Source organism: Taudactylus pleione, unplaced genomic scaffold (genome assembly GCF_031769625.1).
Source record: "Taudactylus pleione unplaced genomic scaffold, aTauple2 ptg000116l, whole genome shotgun sequence".
NCBI classification, from domain to species: Eukaryota; Metazoa; Chordata; class Amphibia; order Anura; family Myobatrachidae; genus Taudactylus; species Taudactylus pleione.
Genome location: NW_028284518.1, coordinates 12,402,751 through 12,417,044, shown reverse-complemented (window position 1 = coordinate 12,417,044; position 14,294 = coordinate 12,402,751). Strand labels below are relative to the sequence as shown.

The following is a 14,294-nucleotide window of genomic DNA, read 5'->3' as shown; positions in this document are numbered from 1 at the left end:
GATCGTAGAGCTTAAGGGAGGGTATGGTCAACCTTAAGCTCTACGACCAGTTTCGATGGTTCCCGATGGTCTCGATTCATCCTTATATGCCCGGAGATGACGTGACCGATCTGAACTTAGGGACGCAACTTGCGAGGGAATCATTTGAATATCCGGCCCCTTTTCCCGTACGACCGTGCGGCCGCTTCGACCGACTCTGAATGAGGTCCTTTGTTTTTCTGCCTTATAATGGTCAAGTTCTATTTGGATATAGTGGCTAGGCTAGCGGCAGCAATATTTGCATGTCTACCTTAAGCTCTGGCTCCATCTGGGTCAGGAACCTCATCGTTTGGTCCTTTCGTCCCCAGGGTAATCAGTGCTGTCTGAGACCCTGGTGGGCCAGGAAGACTGGTAAGCCTGAGAAACAGGCTTGGAGTACCAGACGTCTGGCCGCCAGACCTGTCAATAGACCCTTGGCCGGGTGGTACAGCCTCCCCCTGGGGGACCCCAAGGTGGGAGGCCAACTTCTGCTATATGCCCAGTGCTGGTGTCAGACCACCACAGCACTCGGGTGAGGGAAGTGGTTTCTCACGGGTATGCCCTCTCCTTCCACAGAGGGCCTCCTCATCAGTTTTTCATGGACCTTTGTTCAGACAAGGCCTTGGAGATCCAGAAGGTTGTGCACTCTATGCTCCAGGCAGGGGTAATAGTGCCTGTCCCGTTACTCCTAAGGGAGGAGGAGTTATTATTCCGATCTCTTTCTGGTACAAAAACTAAACGGTTCCTACCGTCCTATCCTCCTACTCACGTGCCTATACAGTACATATTTGTAAGGTACCCCGGTTCAGGATGGAAACCCTGCATTCCATTATATTAGTTATGGAACCTGGGGACTTTATGGTGTTTTTGGATGTTCAGGATGCCTATCGGCATGTTCCCATTGCCACAGCTCTTCAGTGTTTTTCTCAGATTCGCTGTAATAGACCACCATTACCAGTTTAGAGTACTGCATTTTGGACTCTCTTTGACACCGAGGGTGTTTTCTTAGGTAATGGCGGTCATGGCGGCCCTCCTGCGGATCCAGGGGGTTTGCCTGATACTTTGCCTGGACGGCCTTCTTCTGTTAGCAGGGTCTCCAGAAGTACTAAGCAGCCATCTGCAACTGACATTCTCAGTGTTGTGGCCCCACGGCAGGCTGAATAATTGGAAGAGGTCCTCCCTATCATCATCCCAAAGGATGTTCCATCTGGGTGCACTGTTGGACTCTAAATAGCAGAGGATCGTCTTGAGGGCAAGAGGATCTCTGTGTTACAGACAAGGTTATGCACTTGTCTCCAGAGTCGCCGAGTATCCTTTCACTCAGCAAAGTGATTACTGGGGTCCATGGTGTCGACGTTCAACATGGTGGAGTATGCCCAGTTTTTAATTCCTGGCCTCTGCAGAGGTTGCTTCTCTCCATGTGGGCTGGGTTGCCCTGTCGGTTAAAGACACAGACAATGGTTCTTTCTCCAGAGGGGTGACTGTCTCTAACCTTATAGTTGCAGACATCTGACCTCAACAGGGGATGCCCGTTTTGGATCCCGGATTGGGTCCTTCTTATGACGGATACCTGTCTTCGGGGCTGGGGAGCTGCTACGGGTCCACACGTCTTTAAGGGATGGTGGATGTCAGCGGAACATGGCCTTCCGATCAATATTTGTACTTTGGGCAGTCTCCAGAGGGCTGCAACTAGTCAGACTCCTTCTGTTCGAACAGCCCGGGCAAATTCGGTCTGCCTACACCACCACGGTGGCTTACATTAATGTCAAAGGGAACCTCGTAGTCAGAAGGCCGTGCTAGAGGTATCCCGCATTCTGACTTGGGCAGAAGGCAATCTCCCAGCCATCTTGGCAATGTTCATTCCCGGAGTCCTCATCTGGGAAGCGGACTTCCTCAGCCAGTACGATGTGCATCCTGGGGGACAATCCCTGCACCAGGAGGTATTTCAGCTCCCAGTGAACAAGACCTTCCAGAAATAGACCTTATGGCCTCCAGACACAACCACAGGCTGCGGGTGTATGGGTCCAGAACTAGAGACGCTGAACGGTACGGTGAAACGTCCAGTTTGCGTACCTGTTTCCTCTGTTCTCCCTTCTTCCTCGAGTGCTTCAAGGGTTAAAGCAAGATGGGGTTCGATCCTGCTGGTGGCTCCAGCATTGTCCGTACATCTTTGGTACTCCAGATCTTCGGAGTCTCTCCATCAACCCTTTGTTGCTATTGCCTCAACGTCCGAACCTGTTGTCTCAGGGTCCTAGCCTTTACACGGATCAGGGTTGTCTGTATTTGATGGCGTGGCTCTTGAAACATCCCTCCTAAAAGCTAAGGGGTTCTCCAGCTCTGTGGTGCAACACCAGGTTCAGTGCTCGGAATCCCGCCTCTGCCAGGTTTTACCACAGGGTGTGAAATACCTACTCTAAGGGTGTTTGATCCCCAGGTATTTTGGATATCCAGGGTTCTGGCTTTCCTACGGAAGGGCTTAAATAAGAGTCTCCGCCTTGCCTCCTTGTGGGTGCAGTGTGGTTTCAGAGGGGGATGGCTCACATTCATGATATCCACACTTTTATGAAGGGTGTCCTTGCATTCAGCCTACCTTTGTCCCTCCAGTGGCTCCTTAGGTTGTGGCTGTGGTCCTTTGAGCTCTCCAGGGACCTCCATATGGACCCTTGGGCTTGGTGGACTTCAATGGACTTTCAGCAAGGACTGTATTTCTGCTAGCTATTGCTTCAGCTAAAAGGGTGTCAAATTTGGGGGCTCTCTCTCTTGTCACCCTCTTTTTCTGATTTTTCACAGGAACAGGGTGGTTCTTAGGTCTCTCATTGGTTTCCTTTCTTAGGTGGTGTCTAGTTTCCACATTACCGAGGAAGTTCTAGTACAGGCCTTTAGCTCACTAGAGCTTTCGGCAGGTGAGGCCTCATTGGGTGTGGTGCGTGCTCTCTGGATTTCTGTGCACCGTACCAGTTCATTTTGGTAGTAGGACTCCTTGTTTGTTCTCTACGGTTTCCATATGCAATGGTCTGCCGATGAACTGATGTTGGCAAGTGGATTCGCAGGGCGATCTCTGAGGCTTCCACTCATGAGGGCGTCCCAGTACCGTCCTCTGTTATTGCTCATTCTACTCGGTCTGTGAGTCCCTCATGGGCAGCTCGTAGTGGCGGCTTGGCTGTTTAGCTTTGTAAGGCGGCTACGTGGTCTTCTGTCCATACCTTTGCGTGGTATTATGCATTTAGTAATTTGCCTCTCAGGATGCTTCCTTTGGGCAGCGGATTCTCGTTTTTGCACAGGAGCGTCCACACCCTTGAAGGTACTGCTTTGGGACATCCCCAAGGTACCCTGTGGATACCCTATGGACCCTGAAGTAGAAAATAAGAGATATGGTAAGAACTTACCTTTGTTATCTCTATTTCTACGAAGGCAATAGGGTTCCACAGGGCTCCCACCCTGTTGCACCTGTGCTGCAGATGGGCTTTGTTCTGGTCACCGGTTTTCCGTCTCCTTTTTGATAAGAATGTGATTCTTGTATGTTCCAGACTTTCTTCTTTCTCTTTGTTCTCCTCCTCCGGCCTATGGCTTGTTACGTAACTGAAGGTGCCTTGGCTCGGGGGTGGGGTATAGCAGAGCGACCCCAGTGCATCCTGGGAGCGGCAAAATTTAACTCTGAGGTGCCTGGATGACTGCCGCATCCATCTATACCCTAAGGTACCCTGTGGAACCCTATGGACTTCGTAGAAATAGAGATAACAAAGGTAAGTTCTTACCATATCTCTTATTATTGTTGTATTTTGTTAATTTGTAAATAATTTTTACATGATGGAGGCTACATGAAATAAATGATTTCTGAAGAGCACCAACATATTTTTGGTGAAATAACGGACGTCTGCGGAACATGAACAAGTCACATTTATTATGTGACTCTAATGCATACAATTAAAATGCTTACATTCCAACCTGAGGGGCTGTAGCCAAAGTTCCATTGTTGAAACAATATGTCCTTTTTTTGTTTGTTTGTTTTGTTCTGTATTTTTCTTTAAAACAAAAAAGGTGTTTTTTTCTTTTGTTTGTAGGTCATTAGATCATGTCTCCTTTTACAAGAGTTTTTTTTTTCTTGCAGATTATAAAGAAATGGAAGTGTGCCCTTTGTGCTGTCAGACTTTTGTTCCTGCTGAAGGAAGCTGTAGAGGATAGAAGACCTCCCGCATGAGGTGCACACGTATCACTATTCACCAATTCAGCCCCCTGGATCCTGTGCCTGATTAGATGGTACTTTAGTAGCAGACAACCTCTGGACAGTGCTCTATTGTGCATCATACAAAACTATTGCAATGTATTTTATTATCCCATCTAAATAAAATACATGTTGGAGATTTAACATAATTAAATTCCTATTTACATGTAAAGTTCAAAATGAACACATTACATATAACATAACTAGTATGTTCGTGTAAAATGATGCTCTCAAAATCAGGGAAACCATATATCTTGTTTCAAAATACATTTAATCATTAATGAATGCAGTTTTTCAGATGCGGAGCCTCCCTGCTGGATCCGTTTGTGTTCTATTCAGAGCAGCAGAGGGTGAAGTGGACTGTAAGGACTCATTCACACAGATGTTTTCTGATCGCTGTTTACAAAAATCTTCATGAGTTGTGTTCATTTCACAGGCGTGAGGGAAATTATCATAAGTGGCCCTTGACTACTGTGGTGGAACATGTCTCCTATTCCCACCGGTGCCTGGGTAAAACATGGCCCATTCGTTAAATTTTTTACTGTTAAAATTGTTTTCTGTTTCAAGCAAAGACAATGTTTTACTTAACGTATGTTTTAAAAAAAAACTTTTCCCATTTCCTATGGGATGAAAATCACTGTAACAAAAAGAAATGATAAAAATATTTACACTTACAATTGGTTTCCTGTGATACGAAGCTGTCACTGTGAACGTGGGTAAGCAAGCATTACTAGCATGTTGTCCTTTGTCACGTGTGTTATATCTTCTCCCATTCACTCGCCCTCTAGATACTCTGGGATGTAGTTTATCTAATTGCGATGGAATGGCAGGGCATTCTTTTATGTACCATTTTAGGAAAGATGTAAAAGAAAGTCTCAATAGAACTGAACAGTTTAATTTACTTGCATGCTTTGTAAATACAAATTTCAATTTAGGTGTTTAGTTTACCTTTAAATAATCAGGGTTGGTTTGGTTCAGCCTTGACCAATGAAAATCTCACAGATTTGTCTGTCATCATCACAGTGATGTTACCCCTACGTAACTGTTCTGCAGACCTGTGGGAACATCAGTTGGTGTTTATCTGTCTGGATAGGTTATAAAACTCTGGGCACCACCTATTCTTCAGTGGCAGACATCTGACAAAATGGTGTAGAACGCAGTCAACATTTGGGATTTATAAGGACTGCGGTAACCTGCATTCAGCCTTCTGTAAATTGCGAAGATAGTTATATCATGTGGAAACATGATAAATAGGCACCTTAGGGCCTGATTCAGAGCCACTCGTAAGCGGCAGCTCGTTCGCTCCGAGCGATGTTTGTCCAACTGCGCATGCGTACGGATCGTTATACGCATGCGCGAACCAGTCAGTGCGGCCGAAATTCATGTGCTCGCAAAATAGCGAATGCCTGCTAATTTGAGTGACAGAATGAGGCGTATGTGGGTGGTAACAGGGGAAGGTGCTTGAAAACAGGGAGTGGAGATCCGATCGCAGGCGTGCTTAAAGGTCAAAACGGGCGTTTTATGGGTGTGCATAATTAAAACAGCAGCGTCATTGACCACGTCACTGGGTTTTTTTTAAGCCAGAACTGCTCGCAAAATTGTGGTAGCAAAAAACCAACCACAAGAATAGCGAGCAGTTCATACCCTGTTCGATGTACTCGATTAATCAAATAAATAGCGGACATGACGTAGGATGCGAGCGGCCAGGGGGCGTAGTTTCCCAAAAGACGACCGCAAGTTTTGTACGCTCGTTCAGACCTAGAGGCGTGAACAGACCGCAAACAGCGAACGGTTCATTTGAATAGCCACCCCTTTTTTCTGGATGAGCGAGCGCTAATTGCGTCCGGCTCTGAATCAGGCCCTTAGTCCCATAAGCTAAGGTGGATGAAGCAGTTGGTTTATATTGCTTTTACCATTGGCTTACATAGCAGTATCATAGAAATTGCGCCATTGGTGTCAGACAGGACGTACCAGATACGTGATAATGGCTACACAGTGTTTCCGCATAACAGATGTCATCTGGGTCTAGTAAAACCCAGATTGTCTCTTCTACAGAAACCTTAGCATCAAAACACATGTTTGCACACCGGGAAATAGGAAAGGCATGTCTATAATGCTTTACCAGGCAAAGGTTCATTTAAAATAGAAAGTGGTAAATTTGAAAAGAAAAACATTATTAGCATCAAGAAACTGGGAAAGAATGCAAACTGACTTATTTATAAACTGAAATATGTATATAAAACTTTTTTTTTATGTCTGTAAAAGTTGGAATAAAGCTCACACATATGGCAACTCTATGGGGGGAATTCAATTAGACGCGAAAAGCGAAAACTTGCACAATTTGCGTTTTTTTAAGTGATATTTTCAGGTCTTTTGCCTATCTGTGCTCCTGTTTTTTGCCCTATCCTATTACAAAAGAGGTGCCCCAAACCCCCAAAGGGTTCTAACCCAAGGGCCTGATTCAGCTTTGGGAATAGAGGCCCTGATTCAGAGCCGGACGCTCTGAAAGAGCGCTCGCTCTGAATCAGGGAGTCTTATTTTTTTTTTATGGAGCGGCCTCCTGGCAGCTCGCAATGCTGTGGGTTGCCACCCACAGCTAATACGAGCGGCCAGGATGATGGTCGCGATGGTCAAGACCATCGCGACTATCGGGCTTGCGATGAGACCCTTGTGGTAGGGTCTCGTGGCCGCAAGCCCCAGAGAGCTTTCGGCTCAAACAGAGCCGAAAGCTCTCCCACTGACATCACTTGTGATGTCAGTGGGGCCTCCCCCAGACGGTAGGCGTTCTCATGGGAACGCCTCCGTCTGGGCTGCCAGCCCGCCCATCAAAGGGGGAGTGCTGTCACTCAACATCGACAGCACGCCCCTTTTGTTGCGGGACCCGGAGCGACGGATTGCCCATCGCTATCCGGGTCTCGCGCATGCGCACGACGGAGCCGGCTCCGTCGTGCGCATGCGCTGTGGGCCACCATCGACCGGGTTGCGAGCGCTCAGCGCTTGTGACCGGGTCTGAATCAGGCCCAGAGTGATAAATAGCTCTTAACTGTGAACCAGGACAAACCATATTGCAATGCAAGGGGTGCAAATACTTACATTTTTTTTTTTGCATGCAGGGTAAATACTGGCTGCTTTTGAATGTAGCCCACAAAGACTGCACATTTTTATTTTTTCACTGCAATTTAGATGTCAGTTTGGACACCTCCTTCCCAAATCTAAATCTCTTTGCACATTTTAAATCTGCCTCACCTGCAGTGCAGCATGGTTTCACCAAGATGAACAGTTGAGTGAGATATCTCACTCTGGCCCTGATTCAGACCCGCTCGCTGGTCTGAAGGGCGTTTTTTTTTTTTTTGGTGTCCGACCACCCACAGCTTTAGCGAGCAGCCAGGTGATGGTCGTGATGGTCGAGACCATTGTGACCATCGGGGCCTGTGACGAGACCCTTGTGGTAGGGTCTCATCTGCAGCAAGCCCCAGTGAGCTTCCGGCTCTAATAAAGCCGGAAGCTCACCACTGACATCACTCATGATGTCAGTGGGGCCGCCTTTCGGGAACGCCTCCGTTTGGCCAGCTACCCCCCCCGGACCCGCCTACCAAACCTTTTGGATGCTAGCGCCGGAGCGAGTGATTTCTTGCTCGCTCCGGGGCTCGCGCACGTGCAGTGCACATGCCGCGCGTGCGCACTGCCCGGCCATCGACCTGCTTGCGAGCGCTATGCACTTTCGAGCAGGTCTGAATCAGGTCCTCTATTTCCAAACCTGAATCAGGCCCCGTCCCCACATTTTTAACCAAAAATAGGGATTTTGCACATTTTATCACCTGCTCTGATGAGTTAAAACAGTTTGCTGTTTTTTGTCTATGGAGTTTTCGCACATGCTATGAAAACTACGGCAATAGGATTGCATGATCGCAATTTTGTGGGAAAAGTTTACACCTGCGAAAAGTTTTTCACCAAACCGCGGCTAAGTAAATTCCCCCTATGTATGTTAGATAGAACAAAGTAGGTCAGATAAACAGTGCATTTTTTTTATTTGTTTTCACATAAATTATATTCATTAATGAAAAATATATTTACTAGAGTATAGTACCAACAAAGTAGCCCAGGCTCAGAAAACAATCCAATATAAAATTTGCTTGGATAGGGTAATTAACAAGTAAATTATCCCTTGCGAAACCTGAGGTACAATTGCCATAGGTCCTTGGCAGAGAAAGTAATAATAAAAACATCATTGAGGTTCCAGTATTATCCAGCTTACATTCAAAATTTATTAAGTAGTGTTAGTAGCTTTTTAGTAATCATTATATAATATTATGTCATTTAATTTAGACAAATTAGTTTAGTCATACTATAATGGGAATTTTACCCAGAGCCAGATTAGCTACTGGGTAGATAGGACTACAGCTCCAGGCCTCCACATAAAAATAGGCCCATCATCATGACAGCATGATAATGACCAGCCGCCATCTGGCCACACAATCGCCCATAAATCATAATATTTAAATTGTATTTCTGTTTGCCTCACAAAAAGATGCCATTTTTATACTTTTATATATTTAGGGAGACATTGTGGCTGATAGTGTAGGGGTGTACACGCCCACATGACACTGGCCACACCCACACCTCCTCTGCTTCTCCAAATAGGCCCTTGATCATTTTCAACCCATATGGCTGTCAATCAGGCCCTGATTTTACTCTATCATGCTACACACAAGTTCACAAGCCAATATTAGGCAATTGGCCCAAAGAACAACCTTGATGATAGATAGTGATCCTATTGAAATTTTTAGGGTCATTATCAGATGCAGTTGTAAATTATGTTGGATGACAGATGACCACACGTGTGAGTTCATACATCATACATGGTCTGGTTCAGGAAAATTAGATTGTTTCATATTTCATTTTGGTGCCAACAATGAAAGTTAACCACAGTAAATTCCACTGGCTGCCACATGGCATAATTATGCCGTCTGACATATCACCTGAGCTAGAGTTGCCTATCCTCCCGAATTCTGCGGGAGCCTCCCAAATTAAGGTGGGAGCTCTAACCAGCAAAGTAGGCTGAATCCCCCGCATTCCCACTACCCTTATAAAAATCTGGGTGAAGGGGATGGGGCCTGAGCTTGACTGCGTCAAGATGCAGGGGCGTACTCACCATGGGTCACTGGTGAAGGGAGTCAGGAGTGCGGTTGCTACTGGGCCCAGAGACACACGGTATATATGTATATATAGATATATGACATCACACACATATAAAAGTACAAAATCCACCACCTCAAAAATCAGATCAAAGTGTCTTGAAAAAGGTCTCCAGGAACCGAAACGTCGACATGACAATGTACAGTGTGGCTTCTTTGTGAAATAAACGTTGGTGTTGGTGATTGCCTTTTTCTTGCATTTATACATAAAGGACTTACAGTCTATATTGGAGCGCCCCATGGATGGATACTGTTTGGACCAAGTGTGCGGTCTATTGTTTATATATATAATATATATATATATATATATATATATACACACACACATACACACATTCAGACAGTATATGCGTGTGTATACAGTATATTTACACACATATATAGATAGACAGTTTGTGTGTATGTATATATTATATATATATATATATATTTACATACACAGTATAAATCTATGTGTGTATATACAGTATATATATTTCTATACATACACATACATTTATAGTATATATATATATATATATATATACATACACACACATATACATACAGACAGTATGTGTATGTATACAGTGTGTATATATATATATATATATATATATATAGAGAGAGAGATATACACATGCATACATACGCTCATTTAATATATTTATAATAATGTGTGCGGTGGTGGGACAGCGGGCTACCTGAGGGCTGAAGGTAATTTATGATTGGTGGCAGCTCCAGAGATGAGGCTACAGTACAGTCCAACATTAAAATAGGTGAATCACACCAACTGCCAGTGAGTCCCAGCCAGTGATGTTTGGAATGACAATTGGTGTGACTCCCCTATTTGACTTTTGAACTGCGCTGCAGCCCCACCTCTTACCATGGAAGTCCTGGACCAGAGCATGGTGTCCCTCCTGGAGAGGGTCATGTTGGGAGGTATGGGCATGGGAAGAACATGCAAACGCCAAGCAGATAGGACCCTGGACAGTACTATAACTCATAATCCCAGTGTTGTGAGGCAGCAATGACAACCACTGTGCCACAGTGCTGCTGTCCTTTTCAAGTAAGCATTTTGAATTTATGGGTCTTAAGGTGGGTATACACTGCAAAGATATATCTGCAGATCGAGTGATCAGCCGATATATCTGTAGATGATGGTCATTCATATACACTGAACGACCATAATCTTCCAGGCAGATGCAGGTCCTGCTGGCCGAGGGTTACCCCGTGACCCCATCCTTGTGGCTGCCGCTGCATGTGTACGGGCGATTGGCTGATTGCCCTCAGACACTTGCCGATGGTCAGATATATCTTTAGGCGCTTAGATGGCTATGCCCCAAATAATTAGCTCAAATTAAAAACACACTGATGTCTTCAAAACATTAAATTAGAATGTATCCAGTTTGTTAAGTGTATATGTTAAAAACAAGGGCATGTTAAGAGATACACCTTTATATCTTTCTCCAAAGCATCAGTGGTTATGTTTCCTTTGAACTATTGTATGGTTTCTGAGTCGTTCTCCTCCCTCTCCTTTGCACACAATGGCCATGGCTAAGGAGATGGAGAATACAGACAATTAAAGATATACAAAAAAAAATTATGGAATGAACAGCTAGCACAGTAAATAGGCAGTTTGTGATGAACTATACATCTTTTTATTTGTGCACTAAGAACAGGTTTACAGTGTTGCCTTCTGTTTACACTTTCACAAACACTCCATTACATGAAATTGTCTTTTTTTTTGTCTTGAAACAGATTGTTGGTGTTTTACACCCATAAAATTGATGTGCAAACTTGGGTTGTGTCTGCTTCCCCTTTGTCTGCTCTCATTGTTTGTTTCACTGGATGTACATGTCCCCTAATAATATCATACCGTCCTCAGACACTAGCTCATGCCATCAACCTATTGCAGAAAATAATGAATAAAAGGAGGGCTATGCAGATAAGGGGATAATGAAGTGACAAGACAGTGACACTTTAATGCACGGTAAGACCTGCAAGCAGGCAGTATGTTGCAATTTGACTATTGGTCATTGCTCGTTTGATAGGCATGTTTCCTGTCAGCCAATGACTACATCATGCTCACACAAGACTATTCTGCCATCAGCAGACAGGGCTGAGGGCTCGATTCAGACCCGCTTGCAAGATGCGTTCGCACGCACCCAGCGTATGCAAATCTGGCAAAGGTATGCATTCGCACAGGCATTAGCATGCCCACTATGTCTTAGCATACGATCACTCTGTGTATGCAGACGCCCACTAGCCTGTCTTAAGACACCCACTTGCACACATCATCTCCAGGAAGTGTATGCAACCATTGGTAACATCGAGTACCATCGTAAGCGCTCGCATTGCTTGTGGCTGACCATACCCTACCGCAAGCACGCGAGTGATTCAGTGTGAATTTCAACCTTGTGACGTGTACTATGACTCTGCCTCTTAATTATGCATGCCTCTGGAACGGCGTTAAGACGCTCAGGCACACCTACTTTCGCACCTCGACTCCCCCATTTCCAGCGGATAGTTCCTGCCACCACCTACAAACGGCTTCTCCTGTCACTCAATCTGCCGGGCTGTCTATGCGCAGCGAGCGAACGCTTCCCAATTGCTTGCACTGGTTCGCGTACGCGCACTACGATGCGTACGTATGCGCAGAATGCAAACATCGGCTGGTTGCGTGCGAACACATCTTAGCGGGCGGGTCTAAATCGGGCCTTGAGTTCTCTGCCCAATTACAATTCTGAGTAGGTTATGATCAAACTGAGCAATTGCTTTGGGTTCACTGCACACACATGTTGTGTTTATAAGCAATTCTAGTTAAAACCGATCAAACTGGCCATTACATTGCAGTGTACCTTGGATTGTCACTTAAGGCCCCCACACATGGTATGATTTTTTAAACGATATTGCCGTTTTCGACCGTTTGGATTGACATATCGTTTAAAAATGTGCTGTGTGTAGGTACGATGCGATGCGCACTCCTGCTGGTCTTTGATTGTGGTTGGTGATCTCTTCAACATGCAGAAAGATCACGGACCTGTCTTTCACGATTTAAAGAAGAAAATGGTGTGACACTGTGGGCGCAAAATTCTGCAGCTTATAGAAAATAAGTTAGGGTCCTACCACCAGATATGGACCAATAAATATAAATATATACAAGGATAAAGAAATTCCACCAAAGCGCTGAGTATAAATATAAGTATAAAGTGTTTGTACGTTTAAAAAGATTGGAGAATGAATGAGGTAAAATTGATAAAGAAGTAAAACAATAAGTATAGTAAAATCAATACTTATTTAATAAATCAATCAATAACACATAGATTACCCCTTCAGATGAGGGGAGAAGTAAAATAAAAAATGTGGTAGTAATTCCACAAATAAATGATCATCATAAAACAGTACACAAAATGCCAATCCCACATAAACTCTAAAGCAGATAAATTGCAATAAGAATAAGGGCTGGGGGGGTACGGCTTTTTAAAAAAAAAATTTAGACTGTTTCGCATTTTTTTTTAACACAGAAGCACAGACGGATCTCACTGATCCGTCTAATGCATCTGTGTCTGATTTTTTTTTTTACACACAGATGCATGCATCACGGATCTGTGCAAGCATCTGTCTGCTATCATTCACGATCTAATGATATGCAAATCATTAGATCGTGCACAATAGATCTAGTGTACATCGAGCAGCTTTTGCTGCACATCGTGTCCTGGAGCTGCCGGGGAGAGTTCAAGGGAGATCGTTAACGAGATTGGATCGTTACCTACATCTTACCATGTGTACTCACCTTTAGGGGCAGGTGCAGACTTGGACGTAAGTTGTCCATAATTGCTCACGCATTGTGTAAACGGAACTAAATGTATATATTTGCCCATATGCAGAATTGCATAGAGCTCTGCAGTCAGACCACCCCTATCTGTATGCTTGGTTTCATAGCTGTCACCATAAGTACTGCACACTTGCACCAGCCCCATCCATGGTGGAAAAGATCTGTCTGAATACATGTGTAATCACGCATTCTCACAACTCTGCATAGCCCACAATTCAGTCTGCATGCCCTCACTGAGCTTAGCTCAGTGAGGGCATGCGTATGGCATGCGTATGGGGTATGGCTCAGTGCTAATGTGAGGCATGCGTATGGCGTATGGCTCAGTGCTATTGTGAGGCATGCGTATGGCGAAGAATCTCCTGCTTGGCATGCGGCAGAATCATGGCATGCGTATGGCTCAGTGCTATTGTGAGGCATGCGTATGGCGAAGAATCTCCTGCTTCTGTCAGAATCTCCTTTAAGAGACAAGCACATGCATGTATTACTATCATAAGACTCCCCTCTTCCACACTTTAGGTACATACAGTGAATTATAACACTTCTTACAGAATACTTCAGTGACATCTATATTTTGACTGTCATTATACACACTGCAGTAATTGGTTAGATGAGTCCCACAATGTAGCAATCACAATCCCTATTTCCATTTGCTGATCTTAAAACAGAAAGAGGAACAGATATTTCCACACACATGCTTGTCTAATGGGCTCTTCATTCCCAGAGTGTAATAAGGTTACCCCAGAGAAGTCCTGCTCAAGAGGGGACAGGATAATAGCCAATCTTAAATGACAACTTACCTCTCTGCACCTGACCTGCTCTTTTTTTTAGGTCACCCTCCACCTGTTCACACCTCCCTAGCTAGTAAGATCTCGCAGACAGGGCTGTCTTTCGTCATGTTCCTCCTGTAACACCATCTGTACCACCTGTGATCCTTGTCTTGTGTCTCCAAGTCCCTTTCAGCAACTCTGACACTGTAAGCTTGCCCTTACCTAGTGCACAGGCACATCAAGTGCCAAACTGCTTCCACTGCCTACAACTCACC

The 14,294-nt window shown here is 44.8% G+C and overlaps 1 long non-coding RNA gene across 1 annotated transcript in view; it reads right to left on the bottom strand.

The window, feature by feature from the left end:
* Nucleotides 1-4,536: 4,536 nt before the first annotated feature.
* Nucleotides 4,537-14,294, bottom strand: part of LOC148524771 (uncharacterized) — a 39,910-nt gene continuing 30,152 nt past the window's right edge. Inside the window, exons 2-4 of the long non-coding RNA XR_015878340.1 lie at nucleotides 5,189-5,295; nucleotides 4,916-5,076; nucleotides 4,537-4,746 (exon numbers count right to left, since the gene is read on the bottom strand). This is a non-coding gene — a long non-coding RNA (uncharacterized LOC148524771). The remainder of the gene's footprint in view (nucleotides 4,747-4,915; nucleotides 5,077-5,188; nucleotides 5,296-14,294) is intronic.